The following is a 14,042-nucleotide window of genomic DNA, read 5'->3' as shown; positions in this document are numbered from 1 at the left end:
CCCCGGCAAACCCAGCGAGGATTCAGAGAACACAAGGTAAGTAACACAAGAAATGCTTCATGGTAGTGGTGCACTTGAATGCTGCAGTTCTATAGAATAATTAATGTTTCTGACAATGAACTAAATCTTTCTGTGTCCTCTATGCCTAGAATGAGTAGAGACAGTGTCACAACTGCCAGTAGTTTCCGGAAGCAGAGGAGAAGGGTAAGCAGTGTGGAAAAATAGACGGTGCACTGTGTAGAGCACTAGATAATTTTTTGATGCCCTCCCTTTTTTTTTCTCTTACAGGAGCTGTAGCACAGTGGCACGTGGAGGAGTGTTGCATCGTTACTGCAGTCTGGCTGATGGGTTTCAATAAAGATGTTTTCATGATAATTGAAAATCGTCTCATGGTTCCGTTTCCCTTCCCCATCAACTTTGGTTCATCTTATTTCAAACTAACTTTTCTGTGCTGAAAATCTTTGTTCATTCAGTTACTCAGTGTCAGTATTTGCTTCAGACTAGACAGCTCTACATTGTGCAGGTAATAAGCTTGAGCAGCAGGAAAGGAAAATAAGAGTGTATGTGTGCGCACATTGCTCCTGTATGTGCTATTCTTAAGGAAAGTTAAATTAATCCCAAAATTGTAAACTGTTGCATGCAGAGTATAGAAAACGTTTTTATTTACTAGCACAGATTTGTCATTTAACAAAGTTGATCACAGTTAAGATATATCTAGATATTTAGTACGGATTCAGATTTTTCAAACATAATGCAGATAGTGTCTGTGTAGTTTAGTCACTGTGGCTATATTAAATAAATTGTCCAGTAATTCTTATATGAATTAATATAATCCTTTTTATTTTAGTGGTAAGTGAATTAATGTATTAATGTGTATTTACATTACCGAGGGAAACTCTGGTGTCTGTAGTAACACACTATTACTGTGTGGTTGTTCTTTCAATTCTTTTGGCAATCTTGTGTTCCACATTCAAATACAAAGGAAGATGAAAAGACAACATAATAACCTGGTAATGGAGGGGCAGAAAATGCCGCAGTGTTGACAGTCTCCGCAGAATTGCCTGAAATAATTTAGGGACTTCACTCTTTGGTAGTGAAATACCATAAAAAAACACTGAAAATAACCAAAGAGTTAGAAAAAATGAACCAACAATTGAAAGAAGTAAGTATCTTTGCAATTAAGAGCATTAATATTTCTATCAATATATTTCCACACATTTCTGTTAAACACTGGAACTGTGCATTTTGTAATGAAAAAAAATGACCTTAGTCTTGAAAAGCACAGGATTTCAAGTGTTGAATGGAACAAAGCACTGAAACTGCCCTCGGGCGTCCCCGTGTTTGGGCATGCAGCCTGTCGGGCTCACGCGATGCCTGCGGAGCGATGCCTGCGGAGCGATGCCTGCGGAGCGATGCCTGCGGAGCGATGCCTGCGGAGCGCCGCTGCCCCGCGTGGCCTCCCCTTCGCAGGGGACGAGCACCAGGGCTCAGTGCAGCCAAGACCTACGTGCGTCTGCGCAGGCCGGGAGCGCGGGGAACGGAGCGCTACGAACGGAGCGCTACAGGGACTGCGCGTGTTCTCAGAGGTGACGGCACATTGTGAGAACTGCTGGGGAACTTACAGGATTGACCTTTGTCTTGCTTGTGATTCCCAATCAGAAACACCTGGAAGCCAATTTATATTTCAAAACAGGATTTGAAATCAAGAACAAATGTGTGACTCAATTAACATACGAAGTGAACTTGTTGGTTTTGTTTTGCTTTGCTTTTTTCCTGGTTGGTTCCAAGTCACCTGAATGTGAAGAATAGGTCCTGAGCAGTGTGGACAAAGTCTAGCATGTGTAAGAAATTCACTGCAATGTGTAAAGCAAAGCTGAAAGTATTTCCCTTCCCCTCTTTAATTAACATTCTTATTCTCTCCACTTACTCTTTTTTACTCACCTCATTTTTTTTTTCTTTTCTATGCCTTTACTTTCTTTTATTAGTGTCATAAATTGCACAACTGCTCTGTTTAGCTTTAATGGAGAGACACACATGCACAATTTTAATCATTTGTAGCTGTAATATCTCCTTCCAGAAATGATACTCTCTTAGAAAAATGGGAGTTGTGATGTGCACTAAATTACCTAATTCATAAAATATAAAAACTCAGAAAATGAATACAGCACTGTTAACCTAATTAATCAGATTTAGAGAAACAAAATAATATATTTGTTCCTATTGTGTACATTTAGTGTATGGGATACATGGGATATTAATGAAGAAATAGGAGCTGCGTCTTTCTCTGAATATATTCTATACTTTTCTTATTACTCTCATTCAACAAATTTAGATTTCTTCTTGGGGTAAGAAAGGTTCACTTTGACAAGCAAAATTAAGCTGTCTTTTGTGCCATGTTTTTCTTTGAGTCTGTAGGGTGGATTATCTTTCTGTGCATTGAATGTAATGCTAACGGCGCTGGAAATTGTTTTGTATTGTGGCCTTTTGAGGTAGACATGTTAAAATGTTGAGCCCTAAATAGTCGTGTGTGTTACATTATTAGAATATATGTCATAAAAATGTGAAATTAGAAAATTAATACCTGCCTCAGTGACAATAACAGTATGACATCCACAACTTTTGTTATTTGAAGTTTCTTTGTACCTTTATACTTTGGGCAAAGCAATTAAGACAAAACAGCAACAACAACAAAAAAGGCACTATAGGTAATTATGTTCATTTAATGAATACTGAAAGGAAAATCCACCAAACGAAACAAGTAAACTGTTCTAATTTCAGTCATTTCTTGTAAAATTTTGCGGAGTACTTTCAGTAGAAATAACCATTCTAGCAGATTTCTCACCCCTAATGGAGAGTCTCTTTTCAAGGTAAGGTAGTACCAGAGTATCTCAGTCTTCTTCTTAGGAGCAAGTCCTGTGCTGAACTAAATTTGACCCTCAGGAGGAAAAGGTGAGTCCTATATAAATCTCATAGTAACAGATCAAGCCATATTTAAATGAATTTCCTTTAAGAAATTATTCAAGAATGATTTGGTGACAAGCAGTGAATTGTATCTATCTTAAATCCTGTTGTTTCTTAGAGGTTTTCATGTGTTATTTCCAAGTTTACATATGTTAAGCTCTATGTTCTAAATGTCATGTGGTTAAAAAAAACCTGATTCCTCAATACTTTATTCCTGTACAAGTGAATTACTTCTTAAAATCCTTAAAGAAATATGTAAATGTAATCCTTTCTGAGTGGTCTGCAGACGTCGCGTGACAGTGATTAGTGAAAACAGTCCTGGCAAAACTGTATCCCACTTCATAATATTGCCTCATGGGTTCCTAATTGATGGATGCTCTGGGAGTGGATAGAGCATCTAAAAGGCAATTGAAATACGTACAGGGTGATTAATGCCACTTTATTCAGCTTTTTTAATCGGCATTGTCCTATGGAGGGGTGAGGAATGTATGCCATTGATTGGCTTTAAATGATTTGTAATTTTTCTCTTCAACTTTCAGGGTTTGATACTATTCATGTATCAGCTGTTTTTCCCTCTTGGTGCCTCAGAACCTGTATGGATTGGATTTTGTGGCTGTAGGCCATGAATCAGCTCAGTAACCATCCAGTTCAGTGTGTTCATTCATGTGCAGTGAGAATCTGATAATATTGGTGTGGGGAAATAAAAATCAGAATCACTTTTAAGTTTAAAGCTTTAACTCTTATGTGACAAACAGCCTTGGGAACTTGGGGATGAAGTGTGTTTCTGATGCTTTACTGAATGTTTCTTCTGTACCCCGGATTTTGGTGCTAGTTTTCTACTTCACCCATGCAGTAAAAATGGGGACCTACTCTTTTGTGCTTCAGGTATGGTGGGAAAAGGCACGTTTTTAAGAAGTCCATCATCTGCCCTTCCACCTCCCCAAAAATCCCAATTTTCCCAAATGTTTTATGAATCAAAAGCATAAATATAGGTTTATAAATTTGTTTTCTTTCAATAGTGTATGAGAATAAAAACTCATGAAAATACCAGGGTATGATTTATTTCCACTTCTCATAAATATATTCCATGACATAGCATTACTATTTTCTGTCATTCTCTGTTCCTTATTCCTCATGACGTCAGGACTTGTACCATCAGTCCCTTAGTCCCCCTTTATAAAAAAAAAAAAAAAAAATCATTTGTCATCTTTATTGCTTGCTTAAACTCTACATTTTACCTTCTTTCTTTTGCGGTAGATATTAAAAAAAATATCGATGCTTCCTGTTGACAGCAGAGCCGTGCTGCTAGACCTGCTTGCCAAGTCTTCTCCTGTTCCAAAGATTCTGCCCCTTGCTGTCACTACTCCAATGTCCTTGTTCTTGAGAGAACAGCTTTTTGGCTGTTTAAATCCCTTATGGAGTTTTTTTTTTTCTTTCAGATCACTTGCCACCCCTCTGTATCTGCAGCCATTTCTATGCCCTGATCATTTTGGTATCACTGTTACCTTTACTGTTGATGATACCTTTTTTTTTTTTTTTTTTTTTTTTTCAAATCCTCCAAATTACTTGTCATTATAAGTCACGTATTTTAACCTGCATCAGCTAGTCAAAACTTACTTTATTTCTTTTAAGTTAGAGCTTAAAGCCTCTTTTTAAGTCAGTAATAAGTGGTAGTCTTCAGGTTTTTTTCAGGTGTCTCCAAGCTCCACTGTGCTTTGAGAGAATGTTACCTACAATGCACTGAGCTACGTATTTGAAAGAATAGTTTTGAGTTTGTTTTACGTCTTTTCTATTTCTGTCTTCATATAGTAACTTCATTGTACAATATGTTTGAAGTGTTTCCTGGTCAGTAATACTCACATACAAATATCTCCTTTTTTTTTTTTTCCCTAATTATTATTATTTTTATCCAGGAATAGTATGTGATGCTTCTAGCCTGTTTACTTTAAAGGAATGACATTTAAAAAATAATTTTCTTTTGCATTAGGCCACCTGTTTTTCTCCTCCATATGTTTTTCAGTAATGATCTGTAAGCTTTCAGAGAATGTTGATCATATTAAGCTTAACAAGATACCTAAAACACAGGCTTAGCTTGGAGCAAACACGCACTTTTCTGCGTGTTTCTTCACTTTATTGATGGCCATATCCTTTTGCACTGTCCTGAATCAGGACCATAGTCATGAAAGGCGGATAAACATTTAGGATCAACTCAAGCTTTCCTGTCGAATATCTGCATTAAGTTCTTTTTACATTTCTTTTGTGTTGTTTCCTTCCTAACATTATCTAATGTTTAAATTGTTTTAATTGTATTATATATTCCAAATCTCTCTGGCCTTCAATGAAATTTAAGGATGTTTAAGAAATAATTAAAATCTCTTCTTAGACAGTGCTCAAGAAATCAAAGAGGATGCTCATGTTTGTGTTTTAGTGAATATTTATAAAGCCAGCATCAGTCTGTAGTGCTTGAAGATATTTTCCTGAGATGCTGATGATTTCGTTCTTTTGGACGGAGATGCAGCTCTTCTATTTTTGTGGTGAATGGTGACAGTGAACAAGCAACTCAATAAATCCCAGTGAAGTTAATAGACTATTCTTTCTTTTCTGCTGTTGCTATGACAACTTTATCAGTGAAAGGATGAAAAGACTAATGATCTCCCTTTAGGGATAACTTTTCCTTTGCTACATCATTTTGCATATTGGTTTTTTTAGAGTGTTTTTAATGAAATGCTTAAAATGTGTGTAAGAAATGCAGTTTGATGGATTATTAATTACGGTTCTATTTCGTTATGTATTTCTGATAGCACCCAAAAAATGCTAATCATTTACAGCCATAATGGAAGGCATGGATGTAGACCCTGCGATAATCTAACACCCAAATAAACCCTAGAGGTAAGGCGAGGTGTGTCACATGAAAACAGCAAGCAGGAGGTAACCTGCTGCTTTAGGCTGCCAATGTGGCACCCACAGTATCAATGTTGCAAGATCCTGGCTCGTGTCCCACGCGTGTGCTTTATTCTCTGAAGTACTTGCAGCAGGGACATCACCAGGCGGCCCAGGGTGTAAATGTAAGTGGCTCAGCCCATCCAGCTGTACCCAATTTAAAGTTTGTGGCCTAAATTGATCACCTGCACTCAATCTATAACCAGTGGAGAGGGAAGAGGCACATGGAGAGGGGGCTGCTGGGCAGCTTTCGGTGGGCCGCGCTGCTGGGATGGCTGCAGGTGAGAGGGGCCTGGCGCGGCGGGCGCGAGGGGGAACGGAGCGAGGCCTTGGAGGTGGAGCGTTCAGACAGGACGCTGGTTAAGCATAGTGCCTTTCCAGAAGGAGTTTTTATTTTAATCAGAGATTTTTGTGCTATTTTCATTATTCTCCTGACAGTGAATGCAAGTAAGGACAGATTAACCTTGGTAATTTGTTTTGTTTTCCTGAAGTTCCCCAAAGCACTTCAGAATGTGCAGTTTCCTTGACTTCAAGGTTAAAAGCTGTGTTGTATGGTCATGGTCTAAACCTTACCCTGCTTTCATCACTGGCTTCATCTCCGTTTATATTTCTGTCTGCCGCAGGCAGTCGCCTCTGCCTCGTGCCCCCTCGTGCACGGTTAGCAGGGAATTCAGCAGCTTGGACGTGGCGTTCTGCCTGTTTGCAAACCTTGCCGTGGCTTGGCTCCTCCAAAGCACGTATATGGCCATTGGAGATGGAAAAAGGTTGTGACAGAACACCTCAGAAGAAACAGTTCCTAAAGGTTCCATGAACTAAAATATGACTCAAGAAAAATGAAATAATGTGATTACTAATAATGTGATTTGTAGGGGGAAGGAAGAGTCTGTGGAAATCACTAGAAAAGCTTTCTGTTATCTACATTCATCTTTTGTTTTCTGGCCTTTTTTTTTTTGCTTGAGTTTCCTGATTTCTGTTCTGGTTTATATTTTTGCTAAAGTATTTACACACATTAAAATTACATTTTTTCGTTTATGTTATGCACAAATGTACAGGGAAAAAATCACTCCAGACATGATGATAGCAGTTTGACAAAGTCGGTTTTTGTTTCCTTAAGAATACCCTCGGTACAGAGTGTATTCTTGTTGATTGTTGTTGGTGCCCTGCACTGATGCTCTATTTTTGTTCTCTGAACAGGAGGAGTTCCTTTGTTACTAGGAAATGTTACTAAGAAAAATGACTTTTACTCCCACTTCCAAATTTTGTCATTTCTCATTGATAAGTTTGTTATTACTCTCAAAATGTAAAGTACCATATGGGTAGAAGTTAATTCGTTGTTTTAGTGTTGTGGATTTGTGTCTCAGCTATTGAGATGTAAGGAAAAACGTTAAAGTAGATGACCCTGTATGAATTAGTTGTGCACCTTAGGAATAGTCAATACATTTGGGAGATCTTCAAAATCACCTGATTCACCAAAGTGATCGATGAAAGCAGAGCCATAGATTTATCTTCTCAGGATCAAAGTCTGAGTCACTGTGCTATTAATCACCGCCGGGGTTGAACCAGGGATGCGTCGTCCAGTCTGAGATCCTCAATGCCTCTTCTTTATTATTTCACTTCAAATACTGTGAATTTTCACTTCAAATTCACTTCAAATCTTCTCCCCCCCCCCCCTTTTTTTTTTTTCTCCCCAAAGAGAAATTAAGGTCTTAACACCTGTTCATCACCCAGTATCTGCCCACTTTGCCTCAGGCAGGGCTCAAGGGCTCAGGTCAAGCCGTGCCCAAAGCCACCGTGGTGCTTAAAGCCATTCAGGGGATGCTGTTAACCCGAGGCTTGGGGTTTTCAAGACTGTTCACCGTTTGGGGAATGGATAAAGAGGAGAAATAATGTACTGTGATGCAAAATACTCCATATGTTGTGTCCGCCATCCTCCTTTCTGCTGCTGCTAAATTCCTGCTCCTTAGGGAGGAGGCAGGTAGCACCTGCGGTAGCTCTGCGGCGGCAGGGCTGCTTGCTCGGCCTGCGTCGCTGGATCAGAGGTCACAAAGTGCTGCAGCCCCTCTTGTTGACCCGTGTTTGCAACCCAAGGCGAGCGAGATAGAAGCTGATGGTAAGCAGGGAGGATAAAAACAAACGCAAAGCCTGGTGCCTCTTCAGGAAAACAAAGAGAAACCTCTTCGGTGCTGGATGGAAGATGTTTGCCTCAGGCTGACAAAAGCAGCAGCAATCCTGCGAAACACTGCGAGTGGGAAGGCAGAGAAGAAGGGCTCTGCTGCTGCTGCGCCACGAGCAAAGCCTGGGGTTGAAGGATCTCCCGGCAAAAGTGAAGCCAGCAGTTTTGCTGAGGGGAAAAAGAAAGATTTCTATAAGCATTGCAGCCAGTCTCCCTCTGAGTCAGAAAATGGGTGTCAGTCTGGGGAAAAATGAAAAAGAAAAGCACTGTTTACGCTTGCCTCTTGCATTCAGTAGCAACTGTATTCTGTTTGTGACAGTCTAAAAACACAGACGGCCCAGACAGGAGACTTTGTTTTTGTTTTGTTGTGTTGTGAGGTTTGGTTTTGTTTTTACGCAGATACTGCCGTGGCCTCCAGTACTAGCAGTGCCTTTCACCCTAGGATGAGAGGGCTTGGACATTATTTCCTGATGTTTTGCATTGCATGTCTCAGTCCTGGTGATAATTGAATCCTGCAGGAGTCGTTCTTTGCTCTTCCAGTTTAGATCTCTGAACCCTTTTTCTCAGCCTTAGAATTAACCAAATTTTGTGAGTAAATCTTGGTCGTAGCGGCCATTTCTGCTAAGCTCCTGCTGACCTGCGGCGGGGAGCTTTGTATCCTGTGCTGAAGGCTAAAACCAAAGCAGCAGCCAAGAGGTGTTAGAGGGTTCTCTAACAGTGCGACTATTACTATAGAAAAATAAAACGTGTCTTTAACGGAATGGTCACAAGACAGCGAAGGTTGATGTAGGACGAGTAGTTACCTGTTTGGTTACCTAACTTTTCTTCTGGCTGTTCTGTAGTTGAATTTGGAGGATGTTATTCAGAGCAGTTAGTGTTTCTGTGTGTGCCATGGGAAAGGTACCATTCTCCAGTTTGGGTGTTTAATTAATTTTGCTCTTCATGTGCTAGTACTTCTTGTTTATATTTTCATAAGCACTTCTGTCACTGAGAGCAACTAATTAAATTTTTGTCTTAATTTCCCCACCATTCTGTATTCTTTAATGTAGGCTTCCAATTTTTCAGGGTAAACTGCCTCTAGTAGACACCTTGTACTGCAGTATGTACCACAATCTAAGTATATCATCATTACGTAATGGGCTTTATTAATGAATTACGTTGAACATCTACCAGAAGGCTTTACATGATTTTAACATCCATGACTACTGTGTGTGTGTTATATAATTCTCAGACATAACAAGAGTTCAGTTTTAAGGGGAAGGGTAAATTTAATCGTTCTTGATTTCTGAAGATGTTTTTGAATATGTGTCACTAACTTACCTGCTTCAACAACAGCAGATGATCAGGCACTGATCTCAAACTACTTATCCAAGTAAAATTTGCAAGCTGACACTGAATCAGAGTTGTTTTAAATACAGAAAGACTAGAAAGACTATGGTATGCAAGAAAGCTAGTACTGTAGACAAGGTTGTTATAGTAGAGGGAAGATCATATGGAAATGATGTAGCTACTTCGTAACTGGTGAGGTGGAAGCCGGGGGAGCAGAGGGCACACGCCACGTGCCGGAGCATTGCGGAATGAAGGGACACCAAAGCAAGCAAACGCAAAAAGGAGGGATAACCTTATCACGTGTGTTTATAAAGTCAATGCTAAAAAGAGCAGTGCTTTACCCAAGAATATATGGCTTGACGGAGGATTTCGCTGTTGACGTTGGCAGAAAAACTGGTGAAATATTCACCTCAACAATTCGAGCCTTGCATTGCAGTTAAAAAGAAGACAAAAGCTGGTTGTGCAGAGTGTGTCCCAAATCCAGTGCAGGCTCCTGAAGTGAATCTGTCACGTTCAGCGCGTGTCCGCCCTGAGCGGCCGGCTCGTGCAGCCGGGTCTGCAGCGCGCCTGGAAGGGCAGTGTCATGGGAAGAGCATTCGGAAGATTGTGAAAAGGCGGCAAAAGAAGCAATTATAGAATTCATTTTTCCCTTTTATTGTCTGGGCCATGCTGGAAATGTCGCTAGTGAACAACATTTAATTAAACTGTTATCAGTTTAACTTTGGAGTATTTCATAATCTCACACTTGGCATTGTCTTTTTATTAGGAGAAGTCTTAAGTGACTGTGAAATGTAATGAAAAGCCATGGGGAAGGCTTACACACGGCGAAACTGCTAATCCATTGGAGGCCTCTGTGGAAAGCTTTCATTTTCCAGAGATACAGCACAACTTGGAAAGTTATCAGGACCTACTACCCACTCAGTTTTCTCTGAACTTGTATCTATGCAAATTACATCCCCGCAAATACTTCCTGAGCGGGAAGGCAAGGAGCTGCGTGTTGCTGCTTTTCCTCCCGTGCTTTGGAAGTGTGGACTTGTTTGTACTGATGTAGGAGCCAGCGTGGAGCCACCAGTGTTCAGTGTCCCAGAACCTGGTTTATTGCCTAAAATGCTAGGCATTGTGCAACATAGGATTTTTTGACATATCAAATATGGAGAATTATATTTTTGTCAACCTCTAAATGAATTAAAGGATCAGGACCAGGCCAGGAGTGCCCGGAGTGTACTGTTTTCTCCTCGAGTTTATTACTCTCCGGCAGGACTGGAGAAAATGGAAGGAAGCACCAAGCAGAGCGCGTGTTTCTGAGGTGTTCCTTGGGAGCTGAGTGCAATCCGTGATAGGTTTTGGTGTGGGTTTCACTGTGGTGTCCCTGTGTCCTCATCAGTGCTCAGGTGCATTAGGAGAGGAGCCTCTGGCCTTCTCCCTGCCTGCTGTGGGAGCTGGCATCTAGCTCAGCCTTTGCCTTTGGATTAAGGCATAAGACATCAGTCTTAAATGCAAGTTTATTTTCAGAGCAGCAAATGACTGGCTTTAGAAAGCAGTGAACTTGAGAACTTGCTGGAGCAGCTCTCCTCAGAATATTCTCTGTTAACCTTTCAAATTTACTGTAATGATCTTTTTTTTTGCCATGCAATATCCTTTTCCTTGGGTACTCTATGTTATTCTGAAGGTTCTGAAAGGGCGCGCTGAGGTGGCCCCAGTCAGAGCAGCTCCCACCCAGCTGGGCCCCGAAAGTAAAGGGACAGAGACTTTTGTCTTGGATTTAGTACCCGGGTCTTCCCTAAACATCATAGAGTAAACGTATGTAATAAGGATTGCATACAGAATGTTTGTCTTAGACAAATAGCATTTAAAAAGAAACATCCAGTCTGATTAAATTGCAAATGTAAAAGCAGTTTATTATTTGCCAGGATAAAAGGTTTTTAAGTGCCCTTAGGTTTCATCAAGATTCACAAATATGCTAATCAGAAATATTTATTTTTTTCTCCTACCAATCTCTTATTGGTCTCTCTTATCTCTAAACTATGCTTTGAATTACTCTGCTAAAAGCAACAGAAATGTTTTTTGATAGGAATCTCCCTGCACTGGATCGTTCCCACTTTATCTCAAAGCTACTTAAAAACATAAAGGCTCTAGAAATGGCACTTCTGCTTTCGCTGTTCTTGAAGCACCTTCTTTTAGAAACGAATGGTTTGGATGGATGTGCCTTTTTCTATGGGCAGAGGGAAAATTTAGGGATGAGCATAGTTTATAGCATCAAGTGGATATAGTGGCAGCCTTACAGTACCTGCAGTTCACTTTAATATTTTATCTCCCATCATTTATTCCTTTTATTCAGTATGGAAGAATCCAATGCAGACTGGAGAACAGTACATCTATGAAAAAACTCTGTGGCTTTGATAAGTGTAGTCAGACTTAGGCTGCTTTTATTTATTCATGTAAAGAGTATGAGAGAATGGGTTTGCTTTGAGAAGGAAGAAGTGAACCACAATGGCATCACAGTGGATTTAATTATAAGAAGGGGAATTGATGCATAATTGAAAAAAATCTTGTTGCAGAGTTTGGGTTTGTCTGCTGTCGAGTAGAGCTCCTCGAGTTCAAAGCCTGGAGCTTATAACCACCCACCATCCAGGGAGCTCTCAGGGAGCTGGCCTAGTGTTTATTAAAAACATCCGTGTCGGGTGCCTCGGTACGGATGCAAGGGAAAGCAGTGCGGGTCTGTCCCCGGGCTCATTTACTGGTGAAAAAACATGTAATGCAAGAGACAAAATCTGCTTCTTACTGCTCGTTTGTATCCACGCTATTGGGTGTGCTTGTGAGCAGTAGCTAAGAAAGAAGCATGAAGAAAATTAGCTGTTTAATATAAACCGAAATGCAACTGAAGCATTTGCAAGTCTCTTCGGAAGATCTCATGTTAACTGGGAGGCTAAATACTTCCGCATGTGTGTGTGTGAAGCCTTGATTGAAGTTTGTGATCTTCAATTTTCCAGGAAGGAAGAAGCTGTTGGCTAGGGTTTTTTTTTTTTCCCCAAAGGAAAAGTACGTGTGAGTGCATGTGTGCCAGTGGGGCAGTGTTGCCCCTGGCTTCAGTTGGTGTTCAGGTGTTGCCATTTGCACAGCTGTGACACTGCACCCTCCAAACCGAAACAGGAGGGTCCCAAGGGAACGAGGAGCTGTGTCACTTACGTTCGTTCATCCCCTTCTCCTTCCGAAATCCACGGGGCTGCGCTGGAAAGTTAGAATCCCTTCCGGCAGCGATCCCTCAGGGAAGCCAGTGCCCCTTCTACTGGGAACGGGAATTTCTGTGCTGGCCACATGATTTCCGTCCTCACCGCGTTGGGGATGGAGCATCCGCCCTGTGAGGGGAGTCGCTTCTCGGACCTGTGTCCAAGGGAGCTGCGCACGGGGCTGGTGGGTCTAGCGCTGAGCTCTGCCCAGGAATCCCCAGCTAGTCCCTAGAGCGGTTGTGCGCGCGTGGCCTCGGCAGGGAGAGAAACCCGCGGCAGGAAACGGTGCCGCGACAGACCGCGCTTGCCGTCTTTACCATGCGGGATAACGGATGGAGGGAGCAGAGACATAGCAGGAAGGATCTTTTTTAACCTTTTTCTTTGTTAGCCCCGGAGGGTAGGGAGAGGCAGCGCTTCCTTTCCAGGCTCTCCAAGCAACATGACTGCATCTGTCCCCTCTTCAAAGAAGGGGGTTTTGTGCTTCACTCAGTTCCATTTGAGTTTCTAACAGGGATCCACAAGGTTTCTGTGCTTCGGTTTTGGAAACAGAGCACATACCATGTTCCATTGTATTCCATATGAAAAGTACGTCTCGCAGGAGTTTAAATGAAAAATTAAAATTTACTTCAAATGCTTGCAGTTCTAAGGAGGTATTTCCACAGGCTCCTGAGCAGTGGATCTTCACTGGGGAAAAAAAAATGGGATGAGTACAAGAAAAGCTAATTTATTTCTTAGTTTGGTCGAATATGGGGAGACAGCTTCAGTTAATCAATCTGCTAGTTTTTTAAATCTGAAAAACTCATACAAACTCATTTCTGACTTCAAAAGAGCATTTGCATTAAATGTAATAGGAAGGAGATGCACACGTTATCAGAATGGAGTGCAGTAACTGTTATTTTAAAAAATAACTTGGGTGTAAGATAATAAGTGCCTTTATATATAAAGAAGCTTTCAATGAAATGCATGTGTTCTGGTCTTGCACTTTGTCTCTTTGGTTATCGTATACCTTGGTACCGCGCACTGCTTTTCTCAGCTAATAGCAGAGAAAGCCATGCAACATAATCCGTGTAGCTAATGTGTTGCATTGTGTGGTAAACCACGGAAACTGATAATCTGCAGTTCAGAAATGGCTTTTCTTGCTCATTAGTGGTAATTACTGCTCATTACTGAGGGGGGGGAAGAAGTTGTAATCAATATGTTGAAGTCCAAATTAGCAACAAAGCTTAATGTGACTAATGTTCGTAGTGTGGTGCTTGTCTAAAATTCTGCTCCCTTGGCAGCCCACTTAAGCAGCTCTGTGTCTTACTGCCTGAGATTGCTCCAATTTTGGTTAAAAAGTAGTGTCTGTAATAAGCTGCCATATATCGCATGGTCATCTCTTTCAGAAATGTTTGCTTTGGTGCTCTCTTCTT

General features: G+C 41.0%; 1 protein-coding gene and 1 long non-coding RNA gene across 2 annotated transcripts in view; both read left to right on the top strand.

Annotated features, from left to right (window-relative positions):
- Positions 1 to 14,042, top strand: part of NRG3 (neuregulin 3) — a 284,685-nt gene that overhangs the window by 238,002 nt on the left and 32,641 nt on the right. The window lies entirely within an intron of this gene.
- LOC148594443 (uncharacterized) lies at positions 110 to 382 on the top strand. Its single transcript, XR_015913495.1, has 2 exons — positions 110 to 204; positions 289 to 382. It is a non-coding gene; the product is annotated as an uncharacterized LOC148594443 (long non-coding RNA).

Source organism: Tinamus guttatus, unplaced genomic scaffold (genome assembly GCF_059628265.1).
Source record: "Tinamus guttatus ecotype Peru unplaced genomic scaffold, ASM5962826v1 Tinamus_guttatus_pri_ptg000246l, whole genome shotgun sequence".
In the NCBI taxonomy this organism is placed as follows: domain Eukaryota; kingdom Metazoa; phylum Chordata; class Aves; order Tinamiformes; family Tinamidae; genus Tinamus; species Tinamus guttatus.
Note: the sequence above shows the minus strand (reverse complement) of the source record. Positions and strands in the feature narration are given on the sequence as shown.